General features: G+C 40.1%; 1 long non-coding RNA gene and 1 other non-coding gene across 2 annotated transcripts; both read left to right on the top strand.

Moving 5' to 3' along the window:
• The first annotated feature begins 2,284 nt into the window (after nt 1–2,284).
• LOC113437178 (uncharacterized) lies at nt 2,285–7,842 on the top strand. Its single transcript, XR_015741801.1, has 5 exons — nt 2,285–2,381; nt 3,225–3,300; nt 3,556–3,689; nt 5,055–5,172; nt 7,316–7,842. It is a non-coding gene; the product is annotated as an uncharacterized LOC113437178 (long non-coding RNA).
• Nucleotides 3,401–3,483, top strand: LOC113437262 (small nucleolar RNA R38). The gene has a single exon (XR_003374204.1). It is a non-coding gene; the product is annotated as a small nucleolar RNA R38 (small nucleolar RNA).
• Nucleotides 7,843–8,804: the final 962 nt, after the last annotated feature.

The raw sequence follows: 8,804 nt of genomic DNA, 5'->3' as shown, positions 1-8,804 counted from the left end.
GATAAATACTTAATGCTGTTACTACTTTGTACGTATCCTAATTTGTAGAGAATTTTGTTTTGTTATTCACAAAATAATTGTCAGATAAGTGTCAGATAAAAGTGAAACAGCTTATTTTTCAATTTTATGCATATGCTTTTGAAGATAATTATGCTAAATCCATGTCAGAATATTATACAACATGCAACGTTTGCTAGCTTTTTCCTATTTGTCAAGTACTAATGAGCCAATAAAGAATCTTGCCTGCAGTTTTTATTTTAAAAATATATATAGATTTGGGGGATTATGTTTTAGCAGGACAAACCTGCTAATTTCTATGATATAATGCAAAAGCCATATGAAACAGTAAAATGAAACTGTTAAGAAATCTGGGTGTGACAGCAGTGCACCCTAGTGGTAAAATGTATCCAAAATGAAAATAGCAAAATGTTATAATAATCCAGAGCCATGTTTCTTAAATGTTTTTCCCTTAGAACTCTTCCCACGTTTATAAATTATGGACAACCCCCAAAGAAGTTTTTATGGGTTATACGTATCAATATTTACTGTATTAAAAATTAAAATCTTTCAGTGCTGCTAGCATTTCTCACAATTGCTTGATGGGGCTTTAATAATGTATTATTTTTCAACATAAGCTGGCAAATAATTTTTGTTTGTGATAGAATAATTTTCGTTTGGGTGTGTGTTTATAAGTTTAAAAACATACACACTCTCCCACACTGGTGTCCAAAGAGAAACTATAAAGTATGCATAGTGTAAGATACCATCCTGTCTGGCCTCAAAGTCTTGTGGGAATCTGGGGAGATAGTTGTTGCCACTATGAAGTCCAACAAGATTGTTTGATAGAAGAGATCGAGGGCATGACTTCTCCCCTAGAATTTGGTGAGATGGGCAAAAACTGCCTAGAAGAAAGGCAGTCCTGCAAGGAGGAGGGAACAATGTGAAAACTATAGTATAGTCTAAAATATGCTTTTCAGAAAGAAAAGGGGAAAAAACCCTGAAAACTTAACTATGTTCCCCAATCCATCTATTTTCTGGCTTTCAAGAATGTTGTAAGAATACACTTGGACATCTAGTGTTCCTCACTGTATGTATTCTGTGTCTCCAAATTTCATATAGTTTCATATACTTTGGAATTGGTCACTCTTGCTGAGAGACTTCTATAAGCATAATACAGGTAGTCCTCAATGTATGACCACAATTGAGCCCAAAATTTATGTTTTTAAGTGAGACATTTGAGTTTGCTCCATTTTACGACTTTTCTTGCCACAGTTAAGGGAATCACTGCACTTGATTAGTAACATAGTTGTTAAGTGAATCTGGCTTCCCCATTGATTTTGTTGACAAAAGACTGCAAAAGGTGATCACAAGACCTTTGGACACAGCAACTGTTATAAGTTTGAACCAGTTGCCAAGTATCTGAATTTTGATCACATGATAATGGGGATGCGTCAAGGGTCATGTGAAAAATAGCCATGTTACTTTTTTCAGTGCTGTTGTAACTTTGAATGATCATTAAGTGAACTGTTGTAAGTCGAGGACTACCTGTAATAGCCTATTTACCAGTCAGAGAAGTCAGTTTCCTACCACTAAAGCAGATTAAAGGATTAACAGAAGGCTCAACTTGAACTAGATCTTAACTTTTAGCCACAACTGCATTAAAACTTTATCTCTATTTACATGGGGACTTGCCTGGATATTAAGATCATCTCCACTGGATCACTTTAAAGAATTTGAAGCAGAAAATAGGAATACATGGACAATTCTTGCAATGAAGCTTTAAGTACAATACAGCCTTTCAAGAATCTGCACTGAGAATCGTTATGAACATAACGATCATAAATGATGTGGAATTTTCAGTTTGAGGTGCGTTGTTTATTGATGGCACACCTCCTTCACATTCTATACAATTGAATTGAAGACCCGTTGTTGCCTTGCAGGATTAAATAAACCGCGATCGGGCGGGGGGGGGAGACTTTGATGTCACAATAAAAAAGCAAACTTTTATGCTATCACCAGGTTCTTTGTGGGATTTTTTGCAACATATTAACAGAGATGCCCCCACCCCCAGCCCACCCGTGACAAATCTTAAAGAACACGCGCCACTCTAAAAAGAGGAACGTCTGCCGAAGACGAAGCGACCACATTCCTGCAGCGACCCCTACGTTAGAAAGGCCCGCCGCTTTCCAAGGTTTGCAGAACATTTGGTCGAAATACCCCTCCCCGTTGACTGAAGGAGCCACGCGTTTGCCGGGAGTTTTTGGAGTCGCGCGCGAGAGAACGAGACTTCCATTCCGGCACCGGAGGACGTAGAGATCCATTTTGCGCAGGCGCGAGTTCATTTTCTCCCGCTGGAGTGGTTCGGCGTGGCGTGATGGCGGGTGAGGCATTAACTCTGGCTGGATCCAGTGCAATCCTTCGCGGAGTTTTGTTTCTAAGGGGATGCGGGCCCGAAGTGAGGACGGGGGATGGGGAGGGAAGAGAAGAGAGAGAGAGAGAAAGTGAATTGGCTCCGATGGCTCCGTCTGCCTCTTCGTTATTTTTTACGGTTCGAAGAGTTTCGCTTCTAGGAGCTGGAAACCTCGGCCACGCGGGCGTTTTCTGATGGTGGCATGATGCGTTCGGGGTGACAGATCTCGATTGCAAAGATCCCGACGGTCATTAGACGGCAGGAGTCAGAGACGGAATGGCCTTTGCTGCTGCTTCGTAGTCGCCCTGGAACGCGCAGGTCCGGTCCATAATAGCCCCCCTTGGTCTCCAAAAGCGAAATGGAGGGCAGACCTCTGTATTGATAAAATGCAAAGTTAAAGGTTTCTTTAACTTGAAAAAAAACGGTTTCACTGGTTATCTTTTCTGTAACTATGGACTTCCCTTTAACTGAAACCGGTATTGGGGAAACTATCATTCCTCAAAGCTTAAGGAACATGGTTTGTTTGTTTTTGAAGAAAAAGGGAGGAGGAGGATTGATTACACAGCATAGGTGACCGGCTTTTGTTCATCTTGGGAATAGTTTTATAATTTGTACACTTTTCTACATTAATATGTGGATTCTTCAGTTTAACTCTATCCTCACCCCCTTGTGTGATAAGACTAATTCCATAATTTCTATGTACCTGAAGGGAATTAATTTGGAAAAGCCTTGTTGAGGGTATCTGTGTTTCCCAGCATGTCTTGGGTATCTGTTCACAAGTATGAATAATATAATTTATTTCCTAACATTATAGCATTATCATACAACATGGAAACATCTCAAGTCTCTGTGGATTGGAAGACATAACTCCATCAGCTTGCATGCATGAGGTATGTTTAAAATTCACTAGGGGTCAGTATTAGGATTTCTTTGCTGCTCAAAAAAACAGATTGGGGTTGGTTTAGTAACTTTCATCAAAGTTATAAAAAACTGAGCTACTGATGATACAAAGTTATCCCTGTCTGAAAAGAGAAAGTTATTCTTTTTGTGGAATTGTGGATTCTGAAGCTCAGTCCTGGAAAATTTAAAAGCAAATGTTGTCAAAATAAAGCTGTCTCTGATAATATGTCTTAACTGATCCTCAGGTTGCATTTATTTGTCATGGGAGTCAACCCAGGCAGGAATGCAGGACTTAACTTCATTGTAAGCTCTAATCCCAAGAAAATCCTTTTGAAGAAAGGGGTGTTAGTGATGCATCTCTTCTGATCTACATTCCAAGGTAGGTGTGCGCTTGGATGCTCTTGAGGGCTGCAGTTATGAAAGTCGGACACTTAAAGCAAAGAATTGCCATTTTCAAATATTTGAAAAATGTGAGTGATGCTCCATGCTTCTGGTAAAAAAAAATCCAATGGCCAATTGCTCCAAACAAGATTTTCTTTTTGGCCTGACATGTAGAAGTCTAGTCTGAGCTCAGTGGACTTAACTCTGGTCAAGAGAACTCTTGAACTTTTCCACTTAGTCAGTTAGTTACCCAGTAACCTTTCCATTTGTAACACTTGGTAGTCCTTCTGAAGATAACAAATAGTGAAGTATTAATCAGAAGCAAGAAATAGTGTTTTATGTGAGCAAATGTGCTTGAATATTCTTTAAACACATCCAATGTGATGCATTCTTTTTGTTTGGAGAGTCAATAAGGTGTAGATATTACTTTGCTGCTTGAGGATTAAGAGCTCTTAATTTGCTCCTGAATTACACTTGCGTGATTTTGAGTGACTTACTGGCAGCTTGTTCGGGGCCATGTATTTTAGTCGTTAGTTGATCAAATAGAATTGAAGGTTTATACAATCCTTATAAAATCATGATTTGTAAACCAAGTAAGTTGGGTTTAAAAATTACATCGAGACAAAGCAAAAGGCATCCATTTGGGATTTCCTGGTCCCTCATGCAAATATAGGTAGTCCTCATTTAACAACCACTTGTTCAGTGAGTGTTCAAGGTTAACGATGTGCTGAATGAGTGGGACTTAACAACCCATGCTCATAGTCGCAGCAATTCCAGTGTCAGTGTGATCATGTGATTGTGATTCCGGCATTTGGCAACTGGCTTTGCGATTAATGATAAGCACGTGATCATCATTTTTAACATTCACTGCCAGTTTCCAACAAAGTCAAAAGAGTAAGCTGAAAGGAGTTCATAAATGGCAGTCGCGTAACTCAGAGACGCTGTAACTAAATGGAATTCACCCAATAGCAAGTGAACTTGCTGGAGTGGTTATAAATCTGGTCATGTGACATCCTGTTTTATGACCATCTGACTTAGGGAAGTTCCTGGCCCCAGGTACCGTTGGTAGATGTCCTCAGTTGTTTGTACAAAGTAAGTTGACCCTGCCTTAGTTTTTCCGAGATCAGCCAGTGTTAAGAATTCTTATTTCTCCAGCTGGATCTTCACTGCTTTTCAGTTCTCTTGATACTCATTCACTCAAGCCTGTGATGTGATGTTATCCCTGTCTGAAAATTCAGCTGTGAGGGAAAATTAATATCAGCTGAGGCTATCCACCAGGGAGTAGTGTTCTGTAGCAGTTGCTTTGCAAATGATTAAATTGACTTCTCAAGATAAACACAGCAATTATATTTTTTCCCTTTAGAACGATATCAGCATTTAAGGGTAATAAAAGCAGTCCAAACCACCTCTGAAATTTTTCCCTGGAAGCAGAGTTCCATGTATACCTGCTGGGAATGGGAGAGACAAGATTATACCTGGATGTGAGTAGCACTTTGACATGTTTCAAATATTAACTATGCTAAATTGTGGTTGACTAGCTTGAGGACCAGTGTCTTGTGCGATTCAAACAAATAATCCGGTTGTGGGGGTGAGCATGTGATGGTAATACAGGAATAATGTCATAAGATTATACATTACCATTTATTGAAATAAAGGAAGACATTTATACTTAGGGTCCTTCTATTCTACCTAATCCAGTGAAAATGTGGAATTAAATTCAGTAAGTAAGGTTTCAATTATCTGGGTGTCAGCAGCATCACTCTCTAAAACCAGAGCCAAGCCAAATTTGGCCTCTGGATGTGGCAGGCAAAAGAAAAATTGGATTTAACAGTAGATCCAGTCCAGCTAGGGTGTGTGGAGGAAACCAAATGCAACCTTACGGAAGAAATCATTGGAAGCAGCGGCTTGGACTGTTGCCAGCTCTTCCGTTCTAAGCCCTTCCCATCTTGGTCATGTGACCCAGAGAGGAACATAGGTTTCCCAGAGTATCTGTTTGCGCAAACATGTCATTTGATTACACAGAAATTCTCCATAGTTTTTCCTACCTTGGTAATTCGTTCCATCTCAAGGAGACATAGAAAACAAATGTAAAAGGTCTTTCAAGGCTCGGTCTGTTGGTTGAATAGTTCCAAAACAGGGCAGGATCACTTTAGGAGGGATAGTTGAAGCTGGCATCAGAAAAAAACTGGGAATGGGACAAATCTGGGCTAGATCTGTGAAGAAAAACATTCCTAAACCAAGTTTCCTCAATGTATCTCAGTGGCAATAGGGCAGTAGCTCAGAATGCCACTGGCCGCTCCAATTTATGTTGCTCTCGGTGTCAAATGATCAGGGTCAAAATACATGCTGCCAGTTCTGTGCTTCCCAACACACACATACAGGCAAACATAGCGGCAATATAAGGGGAGTACACATACATACCCAGAAGAAGTATTTAGGCAGCCATTTGACTCAGAGGAAGGCAATTACCTCAGTCTGAGGCCAGTTCAATATCATGACAATCTGCCAGTACTGAGCCCTCCAGAGAAAAGGAGCTTAGATGAAACAGACAAAGATGCTGCAATGCACCAGTCAGTCACAGACAATGATAACGATCCAGATTTTGAACTGGGTATGTCTGGTGAGCCTCATCTCATAGCACAGTCAAAATTAAATGATCTGGTCAGAGACTAGATTTGTCAAAACCGAAGCAGAACTACTAAGTTCAAGACTGCAAGGATGGTGTTTGCTATCTCCAGGTGCGATATACACTGAGACGCATTTGATTCAGATTCTTTTGTTGGTGTCTTTTTTCCAGCCATGGTGAAGAAGTGGGGAAAGGGTGAGGAACGCCTTTCTACCACCACAGCTTTTTTTTCTACCCTTCCAAAGAGGAAAAATTGAAAATAAAAACAAGGCAACTAAGGAATGAAGTTAACTCCCTAGGGTTCTCTAGAGGGAGGAGTATTTATTCTCTTTTGTTTTTAAAAGGAATGTTTTAAGAATGTTCCGTGTCTTTCTCTACTTTCCAAAAGTATAGGAAAAGAAGGCATGGTCACTTCCCACCCACCCGAAAAATCAAAAAGCCATTTCCTCAAGCTTTGTATGGAGTATTTTAAAAAATGCATGGCTGGGTGTGCTTCTAATGAATACATTTTCACAGCAAATGTTGTATAAGCAAATTCCATGTTTGATACACGTACCTTACAAGCACCATAATTGCTTTTGTTGCATTACCTGTGTTTTAAAGGCCACAGGCATTTTTCAAGACAAAAATGTAAGGGTTATGCCAGCAAATACAGCTGAACATTTCTTTAGTGTAGGTTCTTAATTTGTGATTCTGAGGTTTGACGATCCTCTGGAGATGAGACGCATTTGGGGTCTGCAAGATCACACGAAAGGGAAACTCCAGTACTAACTGTCCCGAAACTTTTGGCTTTCAAGATTTGATCAGCAACACTTGCCTTGATTTTATATTCCAGGACTGCAGCCTCTCTTTGCATTTTTGTAGTTAGCAGGGGTAGCTTGGTAGTGTTGCAGAGCATCCAGCCACACTGACTTGGTAGCATGTTCTCAGGTTGTCAGAGTGGGCGATGAGTGAAATTCATGTGTTAACTGTATTTTTTACCCCTTAATTTCTTACAGCTTAGGTATAAATTGCCTGTTTAAAGAAAAGCTCTGTGAATATGACTTTGGAGCGGATGACACCAGACATGCACCTGGAAGGCAAAATCGCAAAACTGTGTCTCACTTATTTTGGCCATGGTATCTGGGGGAATTCACTGAAGAAAGTAGTTATGCTTGGAAGAATTAAGAGGTAAAAGGAAATCAAGCCACCCAAGACCACTTGTTGGATACTATCAAGGCTGACACCAGCCAGACCATAAAATAACTCAAGGAAGCAGCCCAGGATTGGATGATGTGGGAGACCTGGCCCACAGAATCACCAAGAATTGAACACGATTGAATGGATAACATCATCATCAACAGATCTATAAGGCTTTAATATGTTTATTAAAAGGTTTAGGGAAAGCTGTTTTTTATGACTAGAATACAGCAGGATACATTTCAGCAATATTTGTTGGTTTTAAAATGCCTGACTCCTTTTCTCTTATTGAAAAAAGGTTTCAAGTCTTTAAGCTAGCTGGAGGCCATTAAAAGATTACACAAGATCTCTCTTGTCCTGTAGTTTGTTACCAATCAGGTCCATCAAGGAAGCCCTCAAGCTCGGCCCACTTCATGTTCTCAGATAACTAGGATTCAAGAGATGCGCTGCCCCTGACCTAGAGGTGAGATAGCCAAGTGAATTAGTGTCACATCCCATTGTTCAGTGTTTTACATAATTAATTGTAGGAGATGGCCATTCTTTCAATAATTCCTTTATTCAGTGCTTGCCATCCATAGGCAGAAAGAATCTGGGCCCTATTTTGCAATGCAATTCTGGAGCACACTGGGCATTAGCCATGTTGATGTTGCTACTCAACTCTACAGCACAGCTTTTCATAAAACAACAGATGTGTCTGCTATTCTACCTAAGCTTTCTGCAAGTTGAATATTTTTGTATTACAGACTGGAGGGGGCAATGAATTATTACTTTCATGAACCAAGGTTGGAACCAGTAATTTTCTCAGTGAAGACTCAGTCTTGTTAGACAATGCCTGAGGGTCTTCCAGACAAGCTTGAGAGCCTTGTGTTTGTGATAATGAGGGCAGTGGCTATGGTATTCTGTGCTGGCTTGAAAGTGCTCTCTTATTGCTTGCTCTTATCTTAGTAGCAGGACTCGCAGAAACAGCTAATGGGCAGGACTGAGTGCCTTTTCTGAGTAGGGTCTGCTCATTCTTTTTACAATAATGAGTGGAAAACAAGTTTTTCTCCTCTTTTCTTCAGCTAGGCCTTTTTTATTTAATTCAGTCAGAAGGACAATTTTCTTCTATTCTCTCCCACCCTCCACCCCATGAAAAGAAAAGCACAAAGATCATTCAACATTTATGCAATTATACAAAGTGGGGAAATGTTTCAGGTTACATCTACCTATTCCCCTTATGTGCTTGCAACCCTGTGCCACTAAGCCATTACTTTTCAGCAGAACAAAGACGTGATTCTGATCTTCTCATTTGCTGTTTACACTTCTCTA

This window comes from Pseudonaja textilis, chromosome 2, assembly GCF_049901715.1.
Source record: "Pseudonaja textilis isolate UNSWEBS1 chromosome 2, rPseTex1.2, whole genome shotgun sequence".
Taxonomy (NCBI): Eukaryota; Metazoa; Chordata; class Lepidosauria; order Squamata; family Elapidae; genus Pseudonaja; species Pseudonaja textilis.
The sequence above is the reverse complement of the archived record's forward strand: the minus strand, read 5'-3'. Positions and strand labels throughout refer to the sequence as shown.